The sequence below is a fragment of the Thalassophryne amazonica genome, chromosome 9 (assembly GCF_902500255.1).
Source record: "Thalassophryne amazonica chromosome 9, fThaAma1.1, whole genome shotgun sequence".
NCBI classification, from domain to species: Eukaryota; Metazoa; Chordata; class Actinopteri; order Batrachoidiformes; family Batrachoididae; genus Thalassophryne; species Thalassophryne amazonica.
This window is the reverse complement of record NC_047111.1, coordinates 105,303,786-105,318,941: the sequence shown is the minus strand read 5'-3', so window position 1 is coordinate 105,318,941 and position 15,156 is coordinate 105,303,786. Positions and strand designations below refer to the sequence as shown.

Sequence of the window (15,156 nt, the reverse complement as noted above, 5' to 3'; positions counted from 1 at the left end):
AGAGGCAGACTGCTATAGGCTGGTGACTAAACAATAGCTCTAATTAGCACCTATTGTGTTCTAGTTAGCACCCTCCTAATGACAGGGCAGCTGTCCCTCCTAATGATGGGATGGACCCTCTCTTGATGGCTCCCTTGACAACTCTGCTGATGACGTGAATGACTCATTACCATGAACAAAAGACTGAAACTGCTTTGACCTGAGTACCCCATTGTAAACAGGGGATAAAGCGTGTCTCAGACCCCCTCCCCGGTTAAGGTTGGGTTTCAAACGTTTCACAAAGAATGCCTCCTTGACCCCTCTCTCAAACCATTTCTTCTCTCTGGCTAATATTTTAACTTCCTTGTCCTCAAACGTGTGGTTAGTGTCTTTAAGGTGGAGATGAACTGCAGACTGAGGTCCACTGGTGCCCTCTCTGCGGTGCTGGTATAGCCTTTTGTGTAAAGGTTGCTTAATCTCACCTATGTAGTGTTCGTTACAGTTTTCCTGACATCTGATAGAATACACTACATTGCTCTGTTTGTAACTAGGGATCCTGTCCTTAGGGTGACCTAATTTCTGTCTCAAAGTGTTAACCAGTTTAAAGTAAACTGGGATTTTGTGCTGTCTGAAGATCCTCTGTAGTTTTTCCCCTACTCCTACTAAATAAGGGAGAGACACTCCTCTTCTTCTTGTCTCCGTTTGAAACCCAGCCTTAACCGGGGAGGGGGTCTGAGACACGCTTTATCCCCTGTTTACAATGGGGTACTCAGGTCAAAGCAGTTTCAGTCTTTTGTTCATGGTAATGAGTCATTCACGTCATCAGCAGACTGCCCTGTCATTAGGAGGGTGCTAACTAGAGCACAATAGGTGCTAATTAGAGCTATTGTTTAGTCACCAGCCTATAGCAGTCTGCCTCTCAGTAGGAGGGGTCTGGTTAGGTTTAAAACTCCAGCTTTTGGGACTTCTTGATTATTCTTCTCTACAAGAGTCAAGACAGAAGTCAGACCACCAGAGCAAGAATTTTAGCTGAGGAAGCTTCTGCGATTTGAAGCGAAACGTCCTCGCGTCAAGCAACCCAGTCCAGTCGAAGATTCAGGCTTCTCTACTATGGAAACCACCTGGACAACTGAGAGCCTACACAGAAACATTCCCACCCGCGGTCAATTTTAAAAGTTCCAGTTGAACTAATCTGCATGTCTTTGGATGTGGGAGTAAGCCAGAGTACCCGGAGAGAACCCATGTGAACGTGCAAACTCCACACAGAAAGGCCACAGGTGGGAAGTGATCCTGCAGCCTTCTTGCTTTGAAGCAACACTGCTAACCACTAAGCCACCATACCACCCTGTATACATACATTATACAGTTTTTATGTTATCTGTCAACTTATCCTTTTGATTTGGCACACTTTGTTTTTCTGTAATCAGAAAGGTCATAGTAAACCATGTTAAACATTGACATCTACTCCTTCATCCCAATAAAAGATTGGAATGTTTACATTGCAAAAATTACAAAATCTGACTTCATGTTTCACAATGCAAATGAACAAAGAATGATTCATCAAGAGATTTCAAATGAGAGGCCGTCTCTCCCCATGCTCTTCAGATGGTACATTACCCTGAGTCATTAGTGAACCAGAAATGATTACTGACTTCAGTGTTTCACTCACTCCAAGTAAATTATTACATGTACCGTATTTTCCGGACTATAGAGCGCACCTCAGTATAAGCCGCACCCACAAAGTTAAAAAAAAAAATGGAAATGTACATATATAAGCCGCACCGGGCTAAAAGCCGCTGATATCTACTGAACTGATTACGTAGTTTAACTGAACATAACTGAACTGATTACGTAGTTTAACTGAACATAACTGAACTGATTACTGTCCAAACGGTGATTGTAGCATAAAAGTGCTGATCAGACAGAACAGAAAAATGACTGGTTTATTCATCGTCCTCCTCCACACTGAAACCACTGAAGTCATCTTCTTCAGTGTCGGAGTTGAACAGCCTCAGAAGAGCTTCGTCACATACCTTTTCTGTGTCGATATCAGTGTTGCTCTCCGTGTCACTGTCATCCCGGGGTGAAGCTGGCTCTGAAGCTGTGGTGCCGTCTTCACGCAGCAGTCCAGCCTTTCGGAACCCATTGGTGATGGTAGATTCCTTCACGTTGCTCCACGCTGTTAGGATCCACTGACAGACATCAGAAAATGATGCCCTTCGCATGCGGCCAGTTTTTGTGAAGGATTTATCGCCGCAAGTCATCCAAGCCTCCCATTCACCACGGAGTGCTGCTTTAAACGCTCGATTCACACTGATGTCCAGGGGTTGCAAAAACTTTGTTGTACCTCCAGGAATCACAGCAGGAATCGAGTTGGTTCTCTTGATGACTGCTTTCACTGAATCTGTGATGTGGGCCCTCATACTGTTCAAAACAAGCAGCGCTTTTTTCCGGTGAAAAAATCCTCCTGGGCGCTTTCCGTAGCACTCCGTTAACCAGTCCTTCATTAGACTTTCTAGCATCCATCCTTTCTGGTTGACTTTAACCACAATGTCCTTCGAGAGTTGGTCTTTCGGCAGAGTTTTGCGCTTAAAAATTACCATCGGGGGAATCTTCTTTCCAGATGCGGTGCAGCCCAGGACACAGGTGAAATGTGTCCTCTCGTGTCCAGTGGTTTTCACCATAATGGATGATGCACCTGTCTTGTTTACAGTCCTGGTCAGAGGCAGATCAAATGTCAATGGCACTTCATCCATATTTATAATGTTGTCTGGTCCTATGGCGTTCTCCGCGATCTTTGCTTCAACAAACTGTCGGAAATTTGCAACTTTTTCCTGGTAGTCCGGGGGGAGTTGCTGACAGAGAGTTGTCCGCTCTTTCTTCTCATGAATCTGAAACACCAGGACGGTCCTCTGTTAAAATCGTCAATATTCATTTTGCGGGTGATTGATTTGGCTTTCAGCCCGATTTGCACAGTGGATACACCTCGGCCACCTGCTCTCTGAGTGTTAACCCAGTCCTCAAGAACATTTTCAAGTTCAGGCCACCTGCTTTTATGTCCTCTGAAAGCCTTTCTAGTCTTTTGGCATTGAATGAGTTCTTCCCGCTGCCGTCTCCAGCGCCGAACCATAGATTCATTCACGCCAAGCTTACGTGCAGCAGCTCTATTTCCTTCCTTTACTGCCAGATCGATGGCCTTCAACTTAAATGCGGCATCATATGAACTTCTTCGTGTGGTTTCCATGATGAGGGAGTGTGGGTTTGAAAAAACCTTCGTCGTGCCTGCTGCTTGCATGTGCTAAATGAAAATTAGCGCTTTCTTCTTTGATTTCCAACTTTGACTTCCCACCTCTCCTTTTTTTTTTTACTTTCTGCTAACGCGCCCCCTGGCGGGTGAAGAAAAAAACCACAGAAAAGCTGCACCTCAATATAAGCCGCATGTTTCAAAGTGTGGGAAAAAAGTAGCGGCTTATAGTCCAGAAAATACGGTAATTGAAAGAATTATAAATTGTCATTAAATTATGTACTCCTTTGAAGTTGTTTGATCTCATACTGCTTATTTAGTGCAAACACTGAGGTATATTTTGTTCTTGTTGCGCTCAGGGTCTGTATGAAGAGTTAATTTCAGTTTTCCTGTTAAAGTGGCCTTATTCTACAAGTCACTGAGTTGCAGGAAACCACTTTTATGTCTAAAAGTATTGGGGTCATGTTTCAATAGGCTGCGGCCACAGAGTGAGTGGATGCGCGTTTAGTTGTAGGTGGCTGAGTGGGATGCTGAAAATCTGTTTTGCTGAGCTCTTGGCTGTTTTCTTGTGCAGCTGATCACATCGTATTTAGCCCAGTGTGTGACTTAGGGACCTACACTTGATACAGAGCAATGCATAGCACAAGTCAAATGTCATTGCTCACGTCCAACCGACTGAGTTTTTTCATATCCAGTGCACTCCTTCTTTTTTAAATAAAATTGCTTTTAATGTTGTAATCAGGACAGAGTAATTACTAAAATATGAATTTGAAGTGTAGCAGCAGGTGATGGTTTTCAGAGATGGCAGGTGAGCTGGATCCTCAGGACATTTAACCAGATGAAGGTCTCCTCTGCAGCTTCAGCTTCTTGGTGTAGTTTTTTGAGACATTTTCCTTTGAAGAGCATTGATGTTCTCTTCTTCCTTCTGAACTTCAGGTCTTGGTGTTTAACTCCATCACTGGAAGTTTTGAATTGCATCAAGGTTCTCTGCACAGCAGATGTTGAAATGTTCCTGATGTGGAACAAGTGAAGAAGTATATTTCTTAAAATATATATTTAAAAAACAGGAAACAGCACTGTCTGGTTACTAGATAGTTAACAAATTTAAATAAAAAAAAATCTAAGTTATATAAAGTTAGGACTGTTCATATAGTCGCACCAGTAACAAATTAAAACAAGAGCAATCCGAGATTTCTGACATCTGCCAAGGGTTGAGGAGGACTCAAAGTAAAAGATATGTGATTCATATCGTGACCCAGACTTTACCTGAAATCCTGATCCAGAATCCGGTGTCGCCGACCGAACGGTCCTCCCTAAAAATCGGTCCGCCCTGCCTTCACTGCACATGCGTCACTCCGGAACAGAGCAGCGTCATTTCTTAGCGTCAGTGCACAGATTATCACCTTGTTTCTGCTTAAAACTGCACTCCAGTCATTATCTGTCTTGACAGATATCTGAAGCTTTTGTACAACAATCATTTCCACATAAATTCAGCATTATTTCATCATAAAAGATGGGGGAAGTGATTAGAGTGCCACAAGACGTGTTGCTGTACCTATGCCATTTCGATGCGTCAGTAGCGACTCATCGATTATTGCCTCGTTTCTGCTTAAAATGGCCTTGTTTCTGCTTAAAACTGACTTTCAATGATTTAAGAGGTTTCTCCTTTATCATCTGATGGTTAGTAATCACATTATTACCTTTGATTGGTTTTGGGTGTAGAGAGTCAGTCTCGGATGTGCTGCTGTGGTCCGTGAAGTAGTAATCCTTAAAAGCCTATATAAATTTAAGTCTTAATCGAGAATCTGTATCCAGATCTGGATCAGCTCCAAAATTTGATGGAGCATTCCATGGCCTAATATCTATCTGTGGTGAAAAGTTTGTCAAAATCTGTGCAGTAGTTTTGATGTAATCCTGCTAACAGACAGACAGACAGACAAATAAATAAACTAAAAGATTTTATTACCTCCTTAGCAGATGTAAAAACAAAGCTATTGTAAAGCTTTATTTTGTAAAAATAAAAGTAGATCAAAAACTATTTGCAAATATAAAACAGCTCAGTCAGCTTGACTGAGTGATTGATTCTGCAGCGAAGGGCTAAAGGTGCGTTTACATATAACCAAGACACGTTACAAATGTCATTTTTCTGTCATTCGTGACACATTCCTGACATTCTCAATGTGACTTAACGCATCTGAATAGGTTTCTTAATAGTGCGTGTTGGTGCGTGATATTCTTGATATTTGTGGAGCATGTTTTTGCCTGTCAAAAAATCTTGCACGAATGTCACACACCACCCTCATTTCGTCTCACATCGTGGAGGTCGCAACTGAGCGTATTGATCCATCTTGATGAGTATTGATCCTTAATAGAACGTGACAACGTTCGTAGTGGTTCCTGTGATGGTTCTTGGAGCCCAAACTGTCACGCGTTATTACGAAGTGACACGGAAACTGTCAAGTTTGACATGACTTGTAACGCGGCGCCACATTTCAGTGCGCGCCACGACAAATCAGTTTTCTGTCACCTGCTTCATGTGCCTGATGTTTGGGAAAATGCGCGAGACGACACCCGTGTAAAGCCACACATCTAGTTCTGTCCTCCTCCTCCTCTCTGCGCCACTCCAGGCACAGAGCCCAAATATGCATGCAGTCACAAAGTTCTTCTGAAAAACTGGAGCAATCTGAATTCGGTTGGATGAATATGGGTGTGTATGTGTGGAGACAATTCACTTCGTTCACAACGTGACAGAACTTAACCTATGCGCTGTTACGCGCAATAGCGCGCAACAACGCGGAACACTATTCATGACCGTGCGTAATGGTTCCTGATAATTCTCCAGCAACATGTGCCATTAATCGTAACACGTGGTAACAGGTTGCAGGAGTTCCTGAGGACACCTGACGCCTCTGCCCCGAATCATCACATTCGTGATCAGTGGCCAAGAATGTGTACTTCGTGACATTCGTGACTTGTCGTCGTTATTTGTAAACGCGGCATTAGCTAGCGTTAGCCGATACAACTTACGTGTTCAGTGGTGCACTAATGTCACTTTTTATTTTCAGATTACTCACTCACCTCAAACAAATTTGCAGAAGCTCCATTGCTCAAACTGGGCATGTGTATATATCCAAAAGTGAAGAATTTCAGATTGAGTGTGTCTGCTTGATCATACTGGCTTCTCTCTCTCTCTCTCTCTCTCTCTTTCTCTCTCTCTCTCTCTCTCTCAAAGCTGCTTCTTACTCTTAAGGTGTAGTATGATGGGATAGGTGATGGGATAGTCCGTTGCTGAATGCACTGCTTAAGGCACTCCCATCACTCACAGTCTGATGCAGAGGGAGGGAGGTGTTATTCATGATGGCAGGCAGTTTGGCCACAGCCATTCTCTCCCACACCACCTCGATAGATTCTAAGGGACACCCAGAGACTGAGCTGGCTCTTTATATCAGCCTGTTCAGTCTGTTCCTATCCCGCTCAGAGCACTCTGCTCCCCAGCAAACCACTGCATAGAAGACCACCGATGCCACCACAGTGTCGTAGAAGGTCATCAGGAGTGTCTTACACACACATCAAAGGGTGCAAGCCTTCTCGGCAGGTATAAATGACACTGACCCTTCCTGTAGAGAGAGTCAGTGTTATCTGATCAGTCCAATTTGTTATTTAGGTTAACACCCAGGTACTTGTATGTCCTCACTCTCTCGATGTCAAGTCCCTGGATGTTCAGAGGTGGAGTGTTTGGAAGTTTCCTGTGTAAGTCGACCACCATTTTCTTTGTCTTGCTGGCATTCATTTGCAGGTGGTTTTGCTCACGCCAGTCGACAAAGTCCATGATGACCTTCCTATACTTGCAGTCTTTCCCCCCCCCGGACTCACATCCTACAACGCCAGTGTCATCGGAGAACTTCTGGAGGTGACAACTGTCCGTGGAGTACCTAAAATCCAATGTGTACAGAGTGCAGAGGAAAGGAGAGAGTGATGTACACTGGGGGATGCCCATGCTGCAGACTACCGCATCAGACATCCAGCTCTGTCGCCTCACTACTGGGGTCTGTCAGTGAGGTAGTCCATGGTCCATGGAGCCAGCTTGTCACTGAACCCCACTCTCTCTAGCTTCACCCTGAGCATTGATGGTTGGATTGTGATCAAGGTAGTGGAGAAGTCGAAGAATGTGATCCTCACGTTGTTTCCAGTATCGTGCAAGTGAGACAGGGATCTCTGCAGCAGGTAGATGACAGCGTCAATTTTCCCAATGCCAGGCTGGTACGCAAACTGCAGAGGATCCATGTTTGGGCTCTCCAGGGGGCAAAGACAGTTCAAGATGATCCTCTTGAATGCCTTCATCATGTGAGAGGTTAAAGCCACAAGCCTAAAGTGGTTACCTTCCTTGGGGAACAAGGTCTTTGGGATTAGGACCACACAAGAGGTCTTCCAGATGGCAGGAACTCTTTCCAGTCTCAGGCTTAGATTGAAGATGTAGCAGACCACCTGACAGAGCTGCTCTGCACAATCCTTGAGGAGTCGGAAGCTGATGCCATCATGACTTTTCTGGCTCTGATCTTCCGAAGCTGCATTCTCTGTTGGTCTCCAGGGAGAAGAGTAGAGGGGAAAGAATGCAGCCTTGGGGGGATCTGGTACTGATGGGCCGTGTTTTGTAGATGTGTGCACCCCCAGCTTCACATGCTGCCTTCTGTTGGACAGAAAGTCAGTAATCCACCTGCAGGTGGAGTCAGACGTTCTTTGTTTTTTCGGGATGGGAATGATGGTGGAGACTTTGAAGTATGCTGGCACCTGGCAAGTCTCCAGTGAGGTGTTGCAGATGTCTGTGAACACCGCGGACAGTTGGTCAGCACAGTTCGTCAACATGGATGGGGAGACAGAGTCGGAGCCGGCTGCTTTGTGTGGGTTTTTCTTTCTGTAGAGTGTTTTGACATCTCTCTCATGAATAGAGAGGGGGGAAGGATGCTGGTGGATTGGAGCTGTTGGTTGTCATTGGGGATGGTGGTAAGACTGATTGTACGACTTCATTCATGATTGTAAGACTATCCGAGCACATGCCTTAATAATTGGTGGTCGCTGATGTATTTAATTGCTAATTATCCCTCCCGCTCGGTGAGTAAGCATGTGCATTTCCGGAAAACGTCTTACTCAGCATTTCTCGATGTGCGACGTACATTTTAGGAAAAGCAGAAACATCCCGATGGCTGACAGACAGAATGAAACGAACACTACTATGTCTGATGACAAAGCTGCTGAGCTTTCAGTCGAAAGGGATGGCTCAGATTTACATAGGATGTATAGGCAGACAAGAGACAACACACACTTCACCCAGGCACAGGCAGCTAAAAGGAAATGCGTGCAGCAGCCACAGCTAAGAGAGCGAGACAGGCTCATATTAAATCAGTGCACAAAATAGCACAGAAAGTAAAGGCAAATGAAAAATGAACCTGGGATGATAATGATCATACCATACAAGTACCATAATTTGCCAAGAGGAACTATTGACAATATTGAAAATAGATTAAATTATGTGAGAAGTATTTTCATGGAACTTAGTCAAGTTTTCCCCCATATCTGTTCATATAGACCAGAACTTTAGCATGGAATCCTGTGTGGGAGTACATGTATTTTATATCATGTACGACAAGGCAATCATTCCCTTATTACAATCATATGAGAATTGCAAGAACCTATTTGGTTAGAGTTGCATGCAGTATGATATGATCCACAGTTAAATAATTTTTTTTCTCACTCTCCTTTTGTCATTTTTATTTGTTGCAGTCTTCTTCTTCTTTTTCTTTCGGCTACTCCCGTTAGGGGTCGCCACAGGAGATCAGTCCTGTCCATCTTACCCTGTCATCTGTATCTTCCTCTTTCACACCTCCTGCATGCCATGCCTCCTGCATGTCCTCACTCAGCATATCCATAAACCTCCTCTTTGGCCTCACTCTTCTCCTTCTGCCTGGTGGCTCCATCCTCACCATCCTTCTCCCTATATAACCTGGGTCCCTCCTCTACACATGTCCAAACCATCTCAGTCTCACCTCTTTGACTTTGTCTCCAAACGTCCCACCTGAGCTGTCCCTCTGATATGCTCATTCGTAATCCTGTCCATTCTTGTCACTCCCAAAGAGAATCGCAAAATCTTCAACTCTCCCACCTTCAGCTCTGCCTCCTGTGTTTTTGTTAGTGACACCGTCTCTAAAGGTGCGTTTACACATAAGCAAGATGCGTTACGAATGTCATTTTTCTGTCATTCATGACACTTTCCTGACATTCTTAATGTGACGTAACTCATCTGAATAGGTTTCTTAATAGTGCGTGTTGGTGCATGATATTCTTGATATTCGTGGAGCATGTTTTTGACTGTCAAAAAATCTTCCACGAATGTCACACACCACCCTCATTTTGCCTCATGTCATGGAGGTCGCAACTGAGCGTGTTGATCCGTCTTGATGAGTAGTGATCCTTAATAGAGCGTGACAACATTTGTAGTGGTTCCTGTGATGGTTCTTGGAGCCCAAACTGTCACGCGTTATTACGAAGTGACACGAAAACTGTCAAGTTTTGACACGACTTGTAACGCGGTGTCACATTTCACTGCGCGCACGACAAATCAGTTTTCTGTCACGTGCACGCAATTAAACTCGGCTCCACAGTGTTCATAGTAGAGACGCTTGAATCTTCGACTGGACTGGGTTGCTTGACGCGAGGACGTTTCACTTCAAATCGCAGAAGCTTCCTCAGCTAAAATTCTTGCTCTGGTGGTCTGACTTCTGTCTTGACTCCTGTAGAGAAGAATAATCAAGAAGTCACAAAAGCTGGAGTTTTAAACCTAACCAGACCCCTCCTACTGAGAGGCAGACTGCTATAGGCTAGTGACTAAACAATAGCTCTAATTAGCACCTATTGTGCTCTAGTTAGCACCCTCCTAATGACAGGGCAGCTGTCCCTTCTAATGATGGGACAGACCCTCTCTTGATGGCTCCCTTGACGACTCTGCTGATGACGTGAATGACATTACCATGAACAAAAGACTGAAACTGCTTTGACCTGAGTACCCCATTGTAAACAGGGGATAAAGCGTGTCTCAGACCCCCTCCCCGGTTAAGGTTGGGTTTCAAACGTTTCACAAAGAATGCCTCCTTGACCCCTCTCTCAAACCATTTCTTCTCTCTGGCTAATATTTTAACTTCCTTGTCCTCTAACATGTGGTTAGTGTCTTTAAGGTGGAGATGAACTGCAGACTGAGGTCCACTGGTGCCCTCTCTGCGGTGCTGGTATAGCCTTTTGTGTAAAGGTTGCTTAGTCTCACCTATGTAGTGTTTGTTACAGTTTTCCTGACATCTGATAGAATACACTACATTGCTCTGTTTGTAACTAGGGATCCTGTCCTTAGGGTGAACTAATTTCTGTCTCAAGGTGTTAACTGGTTTAAAGTAAACTGGGATTTTGTGCTGTCTGAAGATCCTCTGTAGTTTTTCCCCTACTCCTGCTAAATAAGGGAGAGACACTCCTCTTCTTCTTGTCTCTGTCTCCTTTCTATCTGGTCTTTTTGTTCTCTGGGACTTCTGCACTTTGTCCAGGGACCATCGTGGGTACCCTCATACTGTGAGGGCTTTCCGGACAAGTTGTTGTTCTTTAGCCCTTCCCTCTGCAGTTGTGAGCACCTGTAGGGCTCTGTGTTGAAGCGTCCTGATCACCCCGAGCTTGTGTTCAAGGGGGTGGTTTGAGCCAAAGAGCAGATATTGGTCAGTGTGAGTTGGTTTTCTGTAAACCCCTGTCTGGAGCTGCCTGTTCTCTCCAATCATAACATCAAAGTCCAAGAAGGCCAAATGGTTGTTTCTGGCATCCTCACGTGTGAACTTGATATTGGCGTCCACCGAGTTGATGTGTTCTGTAAAGTCCTCAACTTCCTGTTGCTTGATTTTAGCCCATGTGTCATCAACATATCTGAACCAGTGACTGGGAGAGATGCCCGAGAAAGACATCAAGGCTGTCTTCTCCACTCGCTCCATGTACAGATTGGCCACAATGGGGGATACCGGAGACCCCCTCGCACAACCATGAATCTGCCTGTAGTAATTTCCCCTAAACAGGAAATACGTGGTGTTAAGACAGATCTCCAAGAGTTGGCAGATGTGGTCTGGTGTGAGTTTGGTCCTTTCAAGTGGAGACACATCCTCCAGCAGTCTCTGCCTCACAGCTGAGACGGCCTCAGCGGTGGGGTTGCAGGTGAACAATGAAGTCACATCAAATGTCACGATTGTTTCATCTGCCTCCAGCTGCAGGTCCTTGATCTTGTTCACAAAATCTTGTGTGTTCTCCACATGGTGGTCTGAGTTACCCACTAGAGGAGCCAAAATCCACTAACAGTATGTGGGTACCCACGATGGTCCCTGGATAAAGTGCAGAAGTCCCAGAGAACAAAGAGACCAGATAGACAGGAGACGGAGACAGGAAGAAGAGGAGTGTCTCTCCCTTATTTAGCAGGAGTAGGGGAAAAACTACAGAGGATCTTCAGACAGCACAAAATCCCAGTTTACTTTAAACCGGTTAACACCTTGAGACAGAAATTAGTTCACCCTAAGGACAGGATCCCTAGTTACAAACAGAGCAATGTAGTGTATTCTATCAGATGTCAGGAAAACTGTAACGAACACTACATAGGTGAGACTAAGCAACCTTTACACAAAAGGCTATACCAGTACCGCAGAGAGGGCACCAGTGGACCTCAGTCTGCAGTTCATCTCCACCTTAAAGACACTAACCACACGTTTGAGGACAAGGAAGTTAAAATATTAGCTAGAGAGAAGAAATGGTTTGAGAGAGGGGTTAAGGAGGCATTCTTTGTGAAACATTTGAAACCCAGCCTTAACCGGGGAGGGGGTCTGAGACACGCTTTATCCCCTGTTTACAATGGGGTACTCAGGTCAAAGCAGTTTCAGTCTTTTGTTCATGGTAATGTCATTCACGTCATCAGCAGAGTCGTCAAGGGAGCCATCATGAGAGGGTCCGTCCCATCATTAGGAGGGACAGCTACCCTGTCATTAGGAGGGTGCTACCTAGAGTACAATAGGTGCTAATTAGAGCTGTTGTTTAGTCACTAGCCTATAGCAGTCTGCCTCTCGGTAGGAGGGGTCTGGTTAGGTTTAAAACTCCAGCTTTTGTGACTTCTTGATTATTCTTCTCTACAAGAGTCAAGACAGAAGTCAGACCATCAGAGCAAGAATTTTAGCTGAGGAAGCTTCTGCGATTTGAAGTGAAACGTCCTCGCGTCAAGCAACCCAGTCCAGTCGAAGATTCAAGCTTCTCTACTATGGAAACCACCTGGACAACTGAGAGCCTACACAAATCCACAGCGTTCAGTTTGATGCAGTATGCCGAAGAGGAACAGTGACGCAAAATCAGCCAAGTGTCGTTCCACAGTTCCTGCTGAAGCTCCTCAGGGCGCTCCTGCAGGTGTTCCACTTGTTATTGAGCAGGAGAACGAGTCTGAGCCAGAGGAGTGAGAATAAACTCATGTGCAGCCAGACATCTCTGCACCTCCTCCAGTCCGGCGGAGGAAGAAGCGTGCGCACAATTAAACCCTGCTGCACCACATTCAGTTTGATTGCTGACACCAAGTTGGCTAAAAGTCTTATTTCAGTGCTCCTCAGCGCGCTCCTGCAGGTGTTCCACCTGCTGCATGTGCCTAATGTTTGGGAAAACGTGTGAGCCCCGAGCCGCATGAAGCCACATATCTGGCTCTGTCCGTCTCCTCCTCTCTGCGCCTCTCCATGGCACAGAGCCCAGCTACACATGCAGTCACAAAGTTCTTCTGAAAAAATGGAGCAATCTGGATGAATATGGGTGTGTGTGTAGAGACAATTCACCTCGTTCACAACATGACAGAACTTAACGATGCATTGTTACGCGCAATAGCGCGCAACAACGCGGAACACTATTCCTGACCGTACGAAATGGTTCCTGATAATTCTCCAGCAATTAATTAATCGTAACGCGTGGTAACAGGTTGCAGCAGTTCCTGAGGACACCTGACGCCTCTGCCCCGAATCATCACATTCGTGGCATTCGTGACTTGTCATCGTTATGTGTAAACGCGGCATTAGCTAGCACGCAACAACGCGGAACACTATTCTTGACCGTGCGTAATGGTTCCTGTAATGGAGAGTTTCTCCACAGGGTGGGTGGATTAGAGCCGGTGACACTACGGGAGTGTGACTCCAGTTAGAGAATCACGGATGCAGTTCAGGAGTTGTATGGGCTTGAATCAAAAGAACGTGGTTCTGTGAACACAACACAGTATGCAGTATATCAGTAAAATGATACACATATATTAACACAAATTAACACACAGCATGTTACAGGGTGCTAACTTAGCATGTCAATCATATGATGAACAATAACCATCAACAATAATAATAATAAACAGCAGGTAAAAAGGAGGTAAAAATAACAACATAAATCAGAATATAAATCTCTTCAGTGCATACCAACAGCAATGGGAATCAGGAGTGCAAATGAATCAACAACCGATTCAGTTAAATGACATTAACAACAAACCAAGAAATATCTGGATAAATAAACAAATAATCATCTCCAGGATGCATACATGTTGGTGATAACATAAATCAGCTGGTACTTACCTTTCTCATTTACACACGTTTTCAGCAACAGGAGAGAAACACACACAGCTCTGTAGCTGCTCCTCATGCCACACCCTGATCATGCAGGCTGCACATGCACAGGCAGCAGAAAAAAACTCAGGTGAAACACCACCTCTCTTAAAGGGCCAGCAGCAACAGAACTTAGAAGGAACAGAGCTTAATATTAACAAGGCTTTCCTACAGTTCCTGTTAATTCTCCAGCAACAATGTGCCATTAATCGTAATGTGTTGTAACAGGTTGCAGCAGTTCCTGAGGACACCTGACACCTCTGCCCCGAATCATCACATTCATGATCAGTGGCCAAGAATGTATACTTCATGGCATTCGTGACTTGTCGTCGTTAAGCTGCGTTTACACATAACTCCACTGCCATCTCTCCTAGACATTTCCATGCCTCCACTGGAATGTCATCTGCGCCAACTGACTTTCCACTCTTCATCCACTTCATAGCTGGCCATTATCATCTTGCACTGCCTGATGTACTCTCTCCACATCATCCAGCCTTTTATCACTCTCATTTTCTTCTCAAACGATTCCCTCCATCTTCTCAACACACTTTCCTTGCTTGTCAGAACATTTCCATCTACATCTTTTGCCACCTTAGCATGTTGCACACCCTTTCGAGCTCTGTCCCTTTGTCTGGCCAATTGGTGCAAGTCCTTTTCTCCTTCCTTACTATTCAACTTCTTGTACAGCTTCCAATATGCCTTTTCCTTAGATTTTGCTACTTCTCTTTTCACCTTACACCACATCTCTTTGTACTCCTGTCTACTTTCTTCATCTCTCCGACTATCCTAATTCTTTTTTGCCAACCTCTTTCTCCTTATGCTTTCCTGGACATCTTCGTTCCACCACCAGGTCTCCTTGTCTTCCTTCCGCCAGATGTCACGCCCAATACCTTCCTAGCTGTCTCCCGCACCATGTCTGGAGTACTTTTCCAGTTGTCCAAAATTGCTTCAAATCAAATCAAATCAAATCAATTTTATTTATATAGCGCCAAATCACAACAAACAGTTGCCCTTATATTGTAAGGCAAAGCCATACAATAATTATGAAAAACCCCAACGGTCAAAACGACCCCCTGTGAGCAAGCACTTGGCGACAGTGGGAAGGAAAAACTCCCTTTTAACAGGAAGAAACCTCCAGCAGAACCAGGCTCAGGGAGGGGCAGTCTTCTGCTGGGACTGGTTGGGGCTGAGGGAGAGAACCAGGAAAAAGACATGCTGTGGAGGGGAGCAGAGATCAATCACTAATGATTAAATGCA

General features: G+C 44.8%; 1 protein-coding gene and 1 long non-coding RNA gene across 4 annotated transcripts in view; one reads left to right on the top strand and one right to left on the bottom strand.

The window, feature by feature from the left end:
• Window positions 1-15,156, top strand: part of LOC117517749 (protein turtle homolog B-like) — a 394,390-nt gene that overhangs the window by 349,032 nt on the left and 30,202 nt on the right. The window lies entirely within an intron of this gene.
• LOC117517751 lies at window positions 7,275-14,069 on the bottom strand. The gene is made up of 3 exons (XR_004562824.1): window positions 14,059-14,069; window positions 11,273-11,275; window positions 7,275-7,763 (listed from the first exon to the last, which is right to left on the bottom strand). It is a non-coding gene; the product is annotated as an uncharacterized LOC117517751 (long non-coding RNA).